Raw genomic sequence first — 16,118 nt, 5'->3', positions numbered from 1 at the left:
GATCGAACTCAGAACCTTGCGCTTGTGATGCAGGCTTGAGAACCACTGAGCTAAATCCCCTGCCTCCCTCCTGTTATTTTTTTAACTACTCACTATTTTATTTTTCTTAGTACTGATCACCAAGTAGAATATTATATTACAGTTTTGTTTATATTTTTTTCCTCCACTAGGATTTAAATTCCCCCAGGGAAGAACACTGGCACTTTTACAGCCTACTATATTCCCAGAGTCCAGCTCAGAATGTAGCCATTAGCTACATATAGAGAATTTTTAAGCATTTAGTAGATATTTACTGCATGTGAATATTTGTTTGTCGTAGTGTTTATACTGTAATTATTGATCTTTTTTCTATGGTTGAGGGTGGTACCCTACTGGTTCTTAGGATATGTCATTATACAGTTTGTCTTTGATGTGACTGTTGTTGATATTATTACTATATCCAAGTTGACATAGTTGTCGCTGTCAACTGGTTTTCTGTGAATGCCCATATCTGGATTGCCTTAGTGTCAATACTGAGGCTCCTTTCTGGAGAACTGGTTACTGAGGAAAATACGCTGAAGCCTCCCCACCAAAATAAATAAAGGTGAAGGGATCCTGGGACAGAGGCAAAAGCTTATAATTAGCATCACTGAAAAGCAGGCACTAACTAAAGAAGTCTCCAAACCAGCAACAAAATCTCCATTATAATCAAACTGCAAACAGCACAGAATAAGACACACACACACACACATACACACACACACACACACACACACACACACAAGCAAACAAAAACAAACTTTAGGGGCTGGTGATTTAGCTCAGTGGCACTGCACCTGACTCGCAAGTGAAGGTTGTGAGTTCAGTCCCTGGTACCAAAAAAACAACAAAAACCCAAACTTGAAACCTGAGGAGACAAGGCAATAAAATTCCTTCAAAAACTCTCAGTGACCCCAAAGCCATTCTAGGGGGCATCTGAAGCAGAAGAAGTTAAAATCCATAAGGTGAATTATTTGAAATGATAACAGAGAAGACAACAAAACAGATCAATAAGATGCTTGACAAATTCAAAGAAGATGTAACTGACTAAACAGATAATGACTCCAATTTACAAAACAGTGAGTTTACAGAAGACACTAATAAAAAGCTAGTGGAACTAAATGAAGCAATGAAAAATATGAATGTCAGATCATAGAAAAGAGAGTTCATGAAAAGATAACAAGCAGAAATTCAGGAGATTAAAAATTCTACTGAAAGTATGGGGGGCAGACGTGACCAATGTGATCTCGGAGTGTCACACTAGAAGACAGGATTGTGGTAGTTGATTAATTATTGAGAAATACCTTAAAAACACCAAGAGAACATTAAAAATGGATCCAACAGCTGTTAGCTGATGCAAAGAGGACATCTAAGATTAACTAGAATTAGTGAAAAATCAGAAGATAGCACAAATGGCATAAAAAAAAACCTGTGTACTGAAGTAATAGCAAAAGTCTTTTCAAATATGGGAATAGAATTTAACATATAAATGAATTAACCTCATAGAAGTCCAAATAGCCATGATCAGAAAAGAACCACTCCATAGTCAAATCCCAGAAGTCCAACACAAGAACAAAATCTTAAAAGCTATGAGAGAAAAGCAACAAATCATATATAAAGGAAATCCATTTAGAATTACAGCAGACTTCTCAACTCAAATTTTAAAGGCCAGGAGATCTTGAAGTGAAATGTTTCAAGCACTAAAAGAAAATAATGTCCAGCTTCAACTGATATATCCTAAAAATGCTCTTTCAAAACCAATGGAGAAATAAGATATTTCCATTATAAAGATTACCTAAAGAAACTTAAGACTATCAAACCAACACTCGAAATAATTCTCACAGATATCTTAGAAAGAGATAATGAAGATAACAATGATAAAAGATCCAATAGAATGAATGCACCAGGTAAGGTGAGCAATTAAGTGGAAGGGAAAGAAAAGGATCAACAACACAAAAATATTGCAATGACAGAAATAAGTGAATCTGTAACAGTAGTAGTAATAACTCTCAACATGAATGGTCTTTATTCATCAATTGAAAGACACACATTGGCAGAATGAATCAAGAAACAAAATTTAACACTATGTTGTATACAACAAACATTTAACTAAAAAAGAAATTCATTCATTAAAAATTAAAGAATACAAAAAATACTCCATGCAACAGGACTCCAAAAGCAAGCAGGAGTAGCTATACTATTTTCAGACAAAGTGGCCTTTAAGCCAAAATTGATTATATTTTATATATATATATAGCGCAGTCAACTTCATTAAAAAAACACCATTAGAAACAAAAGGTCAGATAAACATCAATACAATTATAATGAGGGACCTCACTACCCTACCATCACAAATAGATCAATTAGAAAAAAGTCAACAAATAAATATCAAAGTTGAACCAAATATCTGAACAAATGGATTTAATAATATCTACACAGTATTCCACCGAACAACAACAGAATACACATTATTCTCAGCATCACATAGAACTTTCTCCAAAAGAGACAGATACTAACCAAGAAAGCATGTTTAAGTAAATGCAAAAGGATGCAAAATATACCATGCATATTATTACATCCTAGTGCAGTTCTAGAACTTAATGGAAAAAGAAATCACAGAAATTACATAAACACAGGGAAGTTAAAGATTACAGTCTAGAATAATCAATGGTTTACAGAAGAAATAAAGGGAGAAATACATTTTATAGGATTAAATTATAATGCTAGTACAAAATGCCAGAATTTATGGAACATGTGAAAGCAGTCCTAATAGGGACCTTTATAATTGTGAATGCTCATATCAGAAAAACACAGCAAGCTCAAGTAACCTACTTATGCACCTCAAGGTCCTAGGAAAAAAAGAATGATCCAAATCCAAAGCTAATAGAATGAAGGAAATTATAAAGAGTAGAGCAGAAATCAATGCAATGGGGACTAAAACAACAATACAAAGAGTGAATAAATTGAAGAGCAGGTTCTTGGAAAGAATAAAAAGAAAAATAGATAAACCATTACCCAATCTTACCAAAATATGACAGAAATCACCCAAATCAATGAAATTAGAAATAAAATAGGTAAGATAAAAAGGATGATCGTTGTCAACTACTTCACAAACCTGTACAACAATCAGTTGGAAACTCAGAAGAAATGGGTAGAATCCTAGATACATTTGCATTACCAAAACTGAAAGAAGAAGATCTAAAACCCCTAAATAATCTAATAACAGGCAATGAAAATGAAGTAGTAATAAAAAGAACCCTAGCAGACAAGAAAAACATAGGTTCACTGCTGAAACCTATAAGAACTTTAGGATAGATCTAAAGCCAATAATCCTCAAACTATTTCATGAAATCAGAAGAGAAGGAGTACTCCCAAAGTTATCCTTGGATGTTAGTATTACCTTGCTTCCAAAATCATATCAGGATCCAACCAAAAGAGAGAACTACAGGCCAATGTCTTTAGTGAACATAGATGCAAAAATCCTCAACAAGATACTTGCCAACAGAATGTAAGAAATCATCAAAATCATATATCATGTGCAAGTAGGCTTTATCCCAGGGATGTAAGAATGGTTCAATATATGTAAATCAGTTAATGAAATATATCACATAAACAGAAATAAGGACAAAAATAACAGGATCATCTCAATAGATGCAGAAAAAGCATTTGACAAGATGTAATATTCACTCATAATAAAACCCTACAGAAAATATGTATAAAAAGACCTTATCACAATCAGATAAAAGTTATTTATGACAAACCTACTGCCAACATCATATAAAAAGGAAAAAAATGAAAACTTCCCCTCTAAAATCAGAAGCAAGACAAGGAGGTCCACTATCACCACTCCTGTTCAACATAGTCCTTGAAATATTAGCCAGAGCCATCATGCAAGAGAAGTAAATGAAAGGGATGTTTATAGGATAAAAAATCAAATTATTTTTTTTGCGTATGACATGATCCTCTACATAGAAGACCCCACAAGTTCCACCTAATGACTCCACAAATTAATAACAAATTTAGCAATGTAGCAGGATAAAAATTCCACACACAAAATTAATAGCATTCTCATACATTAGAAATGAATTTACTGAGAAAGAAATTAGGATAAAAATGCCATTCACAATAGCATCAACAGAAATTAAATACTTAAGCATTAACCTAACCAAGGAAGTGTAAGACCTCTACTATAAAACTACATCACACTGCAAGCGGAGAACAAAGAGGACATTAGAAAATGGAGAGATAGCTTCTGTTCTTGGATAGGTAGAACCAATATTGTCAAAATGGCCATACTTTCAAAACTGGTATATAAATTTAATGCAATCTCATTCAAAAGCATTCTTCACAGATCTGGAGAAAACAATCCTAAAATCCATATGGAATTACAAGTAACTCAGAAGAGCAAAAGCAAACTTCAGTAAACAAAGAAAAGCAGGATGTGTCAGAATCCTAAATTTGAAGTTATATTACAAACCTACAATGATACAAACAGCATGGTACTGGCACAAAAAACAGACATGGAAGAGAAGAGGCAGCTGAAATGAGCCCAGGCACAATTACCTATTTAACTTTTGGCAAAAGAACCAAAATCATAGTTTGGAGTAAAGATAGCTTTTTAAATATACATTGATGGGAAAACTGGATATTCATATGCAAAAGATTGAATCTAGACCCATATCTCTCAGCATGTACTAAACTAAAGTCAAAATGAATCAAATTAGTCAGTGTTAAAACAGAAACACTTAATCTGCTGGAAGATAAAATAGGTAAAACTTTGAAGACATAGGTGTAGACAAGGACTTTGTGAACAGAACCCCAATAGCACCTGAAATATTACCAATATATTAACAAATAGGATCATATCAAATTAAAAAGGAAACAACCAAAACAGTGAAAAGTCAATTTAAGCAATGTGAAAAATTTTTTGCCAGCTATTTTTGGGCAGAGGACTAACATCTAGAATATATAAAGATCTCAAAAAAAAAATAGACCCTCCAAACAAAAGACCAAATCAAAAAAAGGGCCATAAATGAATAGGCACTTCACAGAAGTACAAACGGCCGATAAATACATGAAAAGATGTTCAACATTGCTGAATATTAGAATAATTCAAATTAAAGCAAAACTTAGATTCCATCTTATGCCAGAAAAAATCACTATAATCAAGAAATCAAAAAATAATAAATGTTGGTGAGATTGCAGGGACAAAAGAACACATTCCTACATTGCTGGTAGGAGTGTGTACTAGTACAATCACTATGGAAATCAGCATGAAGCTTCCTTAGGATACTAAAACTAAAAATTCCATTCCTCTATTCCTCTTCTTGGTATCTTCCTGAAAGAGTTAAAGACATTATATTTCAGTGAAACATGCATACCCATGTTTACAGCAACATAATTCATAATAGCTAAATCACGGAGGCAGCCTGTACATCCATCGATAGATGAATGGATGAGGTAAATGTGGTATTTCTTCACAATGGAGTACTAGTCTGCCATAAAGCAGGATAAACTTTAATCATTTGTAGGAAAGTGGATGTACCTTGAGACCATAATGTTAAGTCAAATAAATCAGATATACATGCTTAAGCACCATATGGTTTCTTTTACATGAGAAGCCCAAAGTATAAACAAAGCAAAATTTTAAAAAAATAATAGGAAGTAGAAAGATCTATTTCAGATTAGAAGGGGAATAAGAGATGGAGGGAGGGGACAGGGATGGGAGGGAAAAGGATGAAAAAAAAAAGAATTGGAAACAAATTTGAGACAGAAATTTTGAAAGTAGGAAGGGGACCAACAGATGGAAGGGATGGAGAAGAAGGAGAGTGGTAGTGCATGAAAACAAATTGAGATATTTTATGTGTATGTCACAACAAATAAATGCAATAGCTTTTGACACAAATGCAATAGCTTTTTAACACTTTTTAAAATGCAATAGCTTTAACACAATAAATGCAATAGCTTTGTACTGCAATAAAATTTCTAAAAAATATAAAGCATTTCATCAAATATTATTTCCTTTAGGAGTACAGAATATTGAACTTTAAAATTAAAATGAATTAAAAATTAAAATATTTAACTTGTATTAAAATTTATTTTATATAAATTACCTTTACTTTTGAATAATTTTATTTTCATTAGATTTTTAAATGTATATAACTGAAGCCAAATATTATCCCTTCAGTTTGTGGGAGAACAGCAACTTTGATAGCCAGATTAACATATGTGAGTGAGCTTTACATAACAGGAAACAGTCATAGGCATATATTGGGAAAATGAGAAATATTCTAATGCTAAAAATGAATCAAAAGCAGAAACTGTGAGAGCTATGTAGGGAGGGGCCTTAGTTCATTAAAGGCCGTCAGTAAACTGAATGAAAACAATCACTTATAAATGAAATAAATATCAATCCTTATGATTTCAAGTGTAAGAGAAAATGAAAAATATATAGATTACCCTATTCTTTTAAGAACATGAAGGAGGTTAACTTTATACCTGATTTCCTCTGTTTTCCATCTGGCTGATTTTACCTAAGACACATTTATCTAAAAAAAATTACAGATTTTTATGTATCCTTTGGGCAGGACTATTCAGTTAATATGCCTGAAAAATAGTATTTCTCTCTTCTAAAGATAGATGAAACCTTCTAATCTTTTTTCCCTGGGATGTAACTCTTACTTGTTCATACCATTATAAAATTCATATTCTGTATTGAAGCAATACAAAAAGCAGTAATTTCTTACTTGTTTCTGTGCTTTCTTGTATATTTATGATACAATAATTCCTTCAGAATGCAAACTTTCTCAGGAGCATGCCACAGTTTGTAAATACATTTTCCAGAATGAGTAAAATATTCCTTTACTAGGTAAAGAATGGAGGTGAATTAAATTGAATGGAAATTCTTGCTGGGTGCATTTCAGATTGATGTCACAGTGAAGACCATTAATACAGATCATATCAGGAATTGGAATATTCACATGTAGCCATTACAGTGTTTATGTTTCCTGTTTTCCATAAATTTCTTCTGTCCAATGAGCTATGTGAAATAGGATTGTTGTTTTTATATACTGAGGGACTATTTAACTGACAATGGGTTATCTAGAAGTTAGAAGTTCGCAGTCAGTTTCTGAACTGCAAAACCTATAATCCCAAGATGAGGCTAAATATAGTGGTAGTGATAACTTACCAGAGTGGATGAACATGTAGTATTCAAATCATTTCTCAATTATAATATATTTAAATGCAATTCTATATCAACCAACATGATGACAAATCATGGTATTGTAATTTATGTTCAGTAATTTAGAACCATACATTTTAGCAAATTCATTTACAGTATCAATTCGACTTAAAATAATCTCCCACAAAGGACAATCAGCCAAATAATAATGCAGGTAGAGGTTACTCCACAGAGGTCCTGAATATTGGTTCATTACTTATAAAGAGAATTTAGAGGTGGAGAAATGATTACTACTCAACAGAACACTTTTATTTCATTAGTTTAAGGTACTATTAAACATAATTTCATAAGTAGCGATTTGCCAGATGCTTTTATTGGAATAGTTGATTCATTACTTATTTTGAACACTGATTTTTATGTTATTTTAAATATGAGTACAATTTTTGAAATAGGGCATATTGAAGAAATTTTACATGTTTCATAGTTATATAATTATTTTAGTTATTTAATATTTTGAGCATTGAAAATATTGGGTTACTTTGAGAAGGATGTCTAACAAAACTGTAACTTAAAACAATCAAAATACGAATGAAAATTCATTAGTAAATAAAAATACATTTGGGTTATGTTTCCAAATTCCATTTATCTGTTCTTTCCAAAGAAGTAAAATTTATTTTAGAGAAGTTTTTTCAAGTCAGTTTTCAGTGCTAGTATTTAAAATCTCTCCATTCTTGCACGAATAAAGTATTTTAAATAATTTGTATAAGATGCAGAATCTCTGGAATACTTATACAATCAGTCTTTAATACAAATGATAAGAGATAAGTTGTCAAACCTCCCATACAATGAATAAACTTTTCACATTCCTCCAGTTCATATAAGTTTATACACAAAAATCCTCTATGTATATATAAAAAGAATAACGTTTAGTATTAATTTTTACTATGAAAGAGCAGAAGAGGGAATGAACATGGGGACGCTGGCCAGAGTTATGTATGAGATGGGTATGCACAGATAAACCCAAACCCTCCTGAAATGCATGGTCAGCGATTGAAAGATAGCCTATAGAACCACAAGTTCATGTAGAATCAAAACACATTGTCTTAAGGAATATATGCTCTGGCCATTGTCCTCCTCATACTCCAATTTATTACTTAGATTAACCCTAAGCACAGTCACGTAACAGATTACCCTGGCCTTCTCCTGTCCTTCCCCTTTCCCCTACATGAATTCCTGCACAAACATCCTTCTTTTGTCCTTTATCTTCGCTTTCTGATTCTATCAATAAAAAGCCAAAGAAGCTTCAGTTTAGGGCTATTTTTTTGCTGAGACTCATGCTGAGGGGACTTGGACCTTGAGTAATCTCTCATCTTTTGCACCATGCTGGGGCCATGAAATGTGACAATGAAAAATTTATAAATAGTTTGGCTAATGGTCTTTGAGGGATAGACAGATAATTCATTAAGGAAGTTGGTTATCTTTTCAGCCTGTAGCGTGTATAAGTAGCACTTTGAGTACTTGCAAAATGTACAAAAATTTCTGCATCCAATCCAAGTTTATTTTCCAAAATGAAAAGTTTCTCATAAAAATAAGAAAAACAATTCATAAATAAATCCAGGGTGTAGGTAGAAGAGTTTGAGAAGCTGAAAATGAATACAAATTTGTGTAGAGATATAAGTAAGTGGAAGAAAGTTAAATAGGATTAAAGATTAGATGGAAACACAATTACAGGAAAACATGGTCTACACTAAATTCTCCAAACAACAGTTTGTGACAGTATTTTCACAATGTTGCTGTAAAGAAAATGTGGCATTTACATAGAGTGGAGTTTTACTCTGCTCTAAGGGTAGATAGATAAACTTGTACAAAAATAGATGCACCTTGAGACCATAATGTTAAATGCAATGTCAGACATAGAAGCTTCTCATATGATTTCTCTTATAAGAAACACAGATTATAAAAAAAGAAAATTAAATGATAGATAATAGGAACTAGGGAAATGGGGATCAAAAGATGCAGGGAGGAGGATGGGAAGGGAGGGAAAGGGGATGAGAAAAGAATTAAGATGTGTCTTGTACATGTACCAACTCCACACGAGGAATGTAAACATTATGTAGTACAAACATGTACATCTATATGGCAGGGAAGCCTAGACTTCAGAAGCCCGAGGTCAAACTGATTCAGAGTGGCCCAAAGTCTCAGACAAACAAAAATTGGTGGTCACTATGTCAGTGGGTTGGGGATGGGTATTTTGGCAGAAACCCCGCAGTAAAAAGTTTTATTATTGTTGAAGATGTAATAATCAATGAGAACAAAGTGAACATAAGCAGAATATAACAAGAATGGAGAAATTCAATAAGGCAAAGAATGACTCATGTGAGATTTCCAAAGCTTTTTCCAAGTAGAAGAAATACAATAAAGATAAATAAGTGAATTTTTTGTAGCAGGAAATACAAACTCATGTATGTAGACTAAAAATATCAATTTTAAAATAAAAGTGACCCAATTCATGAGTAATTTTGGCAGGAAGAGTATATGACTATATGATTTTCAAAGATAAGCCCTTTTTAGCTATCACTGTATTTTCCAGTTGACCTGGGATATCTGCTGTCCTTTCTGTATCATATCTCCCTTTTAGAGAAACTCTTTGTGTCTTAGTGGGACCTCGGTCTTACCTTCAAAATGCAACCAAAAGTTTGGGGATGTGGCTCAGTGGCAGATACTAAGTGCTGAAAACAGGAAGAACAAATTAAAAAAAAATAAATGTAGCCATGGGATGCAGAAAATATTCAGACAGATAATGTCTTCTGGGGGAGGGGTTGAATATTGAACAAAAGGCATTGGACAGTTTTCTGTATTCTTTCTCATCTTCCAGGCCTGTTAGCAGCCTGCTATTGATTCTGAGAATTCAAAATTCCTCCCCCAAATTCCTTTTTGTTTTAAGACAGGCAGTCAGTTTCTGGCACTTACCACCAACAATACTGAATACTAGATATGTTTAGTTCTGGATACAGAGTCCAGGACAGAGAGGTTACAGGGACCTAAGGCTTAGGCAAACAGGTATGAATCAAAGCATATCCAGATGCTTTATTTTAAAAATAGCATTGATCCCTGAATCAAGTTACCAATTACTCTGCACTTGAGTTTGTGTCAATATGACTGAATCAGTAGAAAACTCTCTCAGTATAAAATTTCTAGCTAAAATATAACTGGATAAAACATAGTAATATCTTCTGCCTTAATCACGTTGCTGTTGCTGGAACAAAATACCTGACACCCACAGTTTAAAGGAGGAGAGGTTTATTTTGTCTCACAGTTTCAGGAAGGCTTAAACACAGAAATGACATGGTGGAAGGGTCTGGGTAGATGACAAGTGATCGCATCACAGCAATCAGGAAGCAAAGAGAAAAGTGAAGAGCAGGACAGGGAGATATACCCTTCTAGGTCCACTTGCCAGGCTATACCTCCTAACAGCAAGTCAGCTATAGCACTTTGGGCTCCCACCCTCTTCCTAAAGATTAACCCTAATCTCTCAAACCCTGGCAAGAGTACATGACACCTTTGGAGGACATTCTAGATCCAAACTACAGCATCCTCTGAAATGTTGAGCTTGTGAGCATATACAGTGATGTGAATGTTTGTGTTAAAACCCTAACATCCAGAGTGATGGTATCAAAGGTGGGAGTCATACAGGAGGTAATTAGGTCATGTGGGCAGAGCGCACCTCAAAGGGATTAGTGCTCTCACAAAAGAGACCCAAGAAAGCTATCTTCACACCTTCTGCCATGTGAGAACACAGTAGAAGTTGCCAATTTGCCACCTGGAAGGGCGGCCTCACAAGAAATTCACCATGGTGACACCCTAATATTGAAATTCCTAGCTATATTTCCCAGGTCTGTGAGTAATATAGGTCTATTGCTTTTAAGTTATCCATTTTATGACATTTTCTTTTAGTACTTTGAACTAAGAGAGTAAGCAAAGACACCAGTGACCCAAAGGGAGAGAGCTCAAAACTCTAGAGTAGTCAACTGCACTGAAGTTATGACTTATCTAGAAATGTTTTCCAGTCTTAGTAAGCAAAAAAACCCCTTGTATTTTAACAGACAATTGTTGAAGTCAAGTGGAAGATTTGGACCCATGTAAGAGTCGAAACAAATCTGGTAGCCACAAATCGCCAGAACTTAATTAAAAGGTGGGGGAGATAGACAAATATATCCACCAAACTACAAAGAGAGATATGATAGCGTAGCTACTTTGTCTTAGGCTTTGGAAAGGGGAAAATGATTGTCTTAAAGATTTCTAACCACAGATATGTCTTAATGCAACCTGAGTGGGTTATATCTTCAGGATTGTAGAATGGTAGTGCAGATAACATGGACTGAAAAAATATACCAGGCATGTGGGACAATTGATCACTGTTCTATAATGTATTTGTTTTGTCTTTCCAATTAAATTATGGTTTACTTAAAAGCAAAGACCGTATCTTATTCTCCTTTTCCATCTACCAAAATTTCCAAATCATCAATAACAGGAACTCATAAATATTTGCCAAGTGAGACTTTGGATGGCATTATTTAGTTATTGAGAATTTGTCAAGATAGTCAGTAGAAGATTGGTTCCATATTCAAAGGATCAAAAGTTAGACATGTATAAGCTGATCATTTGTTTTTGAGGGGACATATGGCAGGCACTGAATGAAAATGAGTATGTCTGTTAAGAACGAGAAATCTGTTTTTCTAAGAATGAGTACTCTATCTCTGCTAAATACTTTGGCTCTCAGTTATGAGAAGTAACTTAGTTCCTTCTGAAGTCCAACAATGATGTTATTTTTAACTTATCTTTGGATAATTGCTCACCGTGAAAGTATGCAAAATCTATATTTTATGCTGTGACAATTAGTTGCCAAATTGTTTTCTTTTTTATATATACACTTAAGTATAAAGATCTCTCAACTTTATGAAGTACTTTATTTAGTATTAGATATATTATTAAAGGAATGCTTTATCTGCTGTGATATGCTCATAAAGTAATCTGGGGATAAAGAATATTATTTATCAGTATGACAAACTGTAAATGGCATACTGATATATTTCCCAACAAATTTACAGAGGTATGCCATAAAATAGATAGTTATTAGCATTTATTGCTATTTGTCTTTTGTAGGTAAGAAATTGATACACAGAAGGTTCAGAAACACACATAGGGTTTGAATCAAGTTTCAGAATCTAGAACTGTATATTTCATAGAATAATAGAAAAGAATGGTGGCTACCAAGGGCTGAATGTGGTAGAAGAGGGCAGGGAACAATTAGGGAACAATTAAGGATACACAATTTCAGTCAGTAGAAACAAGTTTGAGAGATCTATTGCACAACATGGTGACTTTGGTTTATAGTGAGTCCAGTACTTGTGAGAATCACTAAGAGTAGATTTTAAGTATTCTTTCTACAAATACACGTGTGGTAATGTATGTATTAATTAGCTTGTATAACTATTTCATAATGTATGTATTTCAAAACATCATGTTGTATGTTATAAATATATACAACATTATTTGCCCATTAAAAATAATGAAAAATTCTGGAACCAATGAACTATTTGCAGTGATAGTTAGTCCTTCCAAAGAAATGAACTCCATTTAAATTTTCTACCAAGTTGAGTGACAGAAACTACATTCCTTGTTTTTCACCAGTGGAGAAGAAAAGTGTAATTGTTTATCATTTCCAAAGGAAATGAATTTTGTTTGGATTTTAGGAATATTTGCCTTAGAGTTAATAATTTACCCAGAAGATATGTTATTGCTGTTCTGGAATTATTTATTTCCCATGTTGCTTGGGTTTGATTGACTTTTGCTAGTGGATCACACCCATGAACTTTTATGGGTGTTTCCCTTGGACACTCACAAGCAAAACCTGTCCTGGTACTCAAACTTTACAATTATTTAATTTTTTCCATTCCTACCCCTACCCTCAGCATCATTTCTTCTGTAATTATTTCTCTTTCTGTCTCCATGCTTCTCCCTAAACATGTCTCTGCCTCTGTCTCTGTCTCTCTCTCTTTCTCTGACTGAGCTGTTAAAGGTGAGAAGACGGTATTCAAAGACAAAAGACAAAGACAGAATATGCAGTTTCTTACTATTTATTGCTTCATCTGTAATGGTACTAACACTGAATCTTATGTGAGTTTTGGAATATGATCAAACTTTTCCAATGAGAATATCACCTTTTGTTATTTTATATTTAGCCTATTAAAATTGCTAATAATTCCCCAAGCATCATATATATTGAAGGTGGGCATTCTTAGCTTGTTAGGTCTTTAATATTTCCACATGGAGGTGTACATTTATGTAACTGCATGTTTAGCATATTGATGACTATTTAGCTGTATGTTTTATAAGAATGAATGTTGAATTTTATAAAATCATATTTTTGGGTGGATTAGTATAAAATCTTACAGTATTTTTTTTTGTACTGGGGATAGAATTCTGGTCCTTGTGCTTGCCAGGCAGGTGCTGTGCCACTGAGCTACATCCCCAGCCCTACAGTTTTAATATAATCATTTTTCAGTATTAACCATCTCAGCAGCCTAAAGTTGATTCCTATTTATAATGATTTAAAAAAATCTCCTGGATTAACTTGACCAATGTTCCACAAGAGTTTTCATCACAGTATTAATAAGCAAGCTTTGCTTTCTTTCTTTTTGTTTATAGTTCATCACCACAGTTATCCTGACTTTGTAGAAAGATTTGGCAAGACTATTATGAAACAAAATTAATGGTGTGGAGCAGCTCAGATAACACAGCGATGGCAATTAGGTGGTCTCCAAAGGTTTGATACATCCTACCTTTGAAGTAACATGGCTTCATCATTGTAAGAGCTGTTGCTCTTTGACCACCTTTTCCATTATATCCTCAATATCTGTGTAGCTTCTAACCCTAATCCTAACCCTAACCCATGACATTTATTTCATAATTTCTTTGCCATAAGCCTCCTGTTTTAATTGAATATAAGACATTTTTTGTTGTGTGTGTGGTGCTGTGGATGGAACCCAGGGCCTCATGTATGCTAGGCAAGCACTGTATCTCCGAGGTACACCCTCAACCCCTATAGTAGCTTTTAAAAATATTTCCATATCTATTAAATTCTTGATCCTTAAAATTTTCTTCTGCCTACATTCAGTTTTACATATTCTTTCAGTTTCTTTTACTTGTAAGTCACTTCCTTGGGTCTTGTCTTAAGTTTCCTTCTCTGTCTATACTCCGGGATTTCATTTACAGAGTTGAGAAGGAAAATCCACTAAGAAACTTTAGAAGCTGAACATCTCTCCTTCACATTGATAAACTTGCCTTCTTCATATTCTCAGCTTGAAACCCTACTGGCATGTCAAACTCAGTGTGTTTAAAGCAAACTGAACAATTTCAAATCATCTCCTAACTTTCAGGAATGCATGCACAACATTACCATGTTCTAATAATGTAGACCTGAATTTTCTAGGACCTGGGTTATTGTTTTTGTCTACAAATGTAGACATTCTCATAATGATAGTAAAAAAGCATTCACTGTGCAACGTTCTGTGCTAAATTTTCTACATATAGTTATCCCTTAATTTTTGATTCTTTCTCATAGATTTTGTGATACCATCCTTATTTATAAACATCTTAGCTAAAGAAGAAAGAAGTTAAAAAATCCCTGTTAATGTAAGGTCCCTTAATGTACCTGTTAAGTGGTGGAGGTAGATATCTATGACAGCTTTCTGTCTCTCTCTGATACATATTTTTTATGCAACATTGCCTCATATATGTTTAGTTGAGGAGGTTCATGGGGCCTTGGATAGTGATGGGATGGGATTAATTTGAAGAGTGGAAGTTTATTATCAGTATCAAGTAGGTGGCTTTGAAAATTATCCATGCTCCTCAGATTTGTAAGATTCACTAAATAAATATACCTGATGACAAGATTTTCTAAAATATTTCATATACTTAATCATTCAGATAATATTAAGAATAATCCTTAATTAAATACTAATTAAAGTGCCTATGTAAAATGGACTTCTTATGTAACTCTCAGTATCTGCAAGTAACTTCAGTCATTGTATTTTTTTCCCATAATGGCACATCCAGATCCACTTTATATATATACAAGGTACATATCAAGGACATAATAAAATAGATAAGTCCAAACTCTTCAATTTCTTAACTTTTAAGATATTTAATTGCTCCACTATGAAGACTTAAATGGAGATTGTCACTTTTGTAATTAATTCTTTTTGTTTCATCCTTCTTACTAATTGAAAATAGGCTTTCAATATAGAATGCTTTGAAATTGGATAAGGAGACAGAATTGGAAATGAACTTAATTAACTACAAACTGTCCAAATCAATCAGAGTTTGACAGTGCCGTGGTAACACACAGAGTTCATAATTTACTTGAGATCTGCTGTACTGCATATGCCCATAAATTGTGCAGAAGCCATGCTCACTGTGCACAAAATTTAATGCCAGGCTATGAAGCTGCACTGGGAGAAAATTGTTCTTTCAGCACATGCACTATTTTGGACAGAAATAGTTTATGTTTTCATTTAGGCAACTAATGAACTTCTGAAAATAACTGCTTTGTTTTTTGCACAATACAGTTTGTCATAGAAGTAAAAAAAATGTTGTGTTTCCAAGCACTTAAGCATTATGTGGGGCACAGTAAGCTCTACATATTTTGTTATACAGTATCTGAGGGTCAGTCTTTGGATATATTAAATATTTTAAGTTATAGAGAGAAGTGCCTGCTATGAAATTCTGTAATCTTCCTCTTTATAGTATGAAATAGTTTTCTAGATATTTAAAAATAACTTTCTGATCATTAAATTGATTAATCTCAGTTATTGGTATCTTGAGGACTATCTTACATTTATGGTTTTATAAAAAT

The sequence above is a fragment of the Heterocephalus glaber genome, unplaced genomic scaffold (genome assembly GCF_053883595.1).
Source record: "Heterocephalus glaber isolate CG9 unplaced genomic scaffold, H.glaber_assembly_v1.0 deba00001606, whole genome shotgun sequence".
Lineage (NCBI taxonomy): Eukaryota > Metazoa > Chordata > Mammalia > Rodentia > Bathyergidae > Heterocephalus > Heterocephalus glaber.
Note: the sequence above shows the minus strand (reverse complement) of the source record.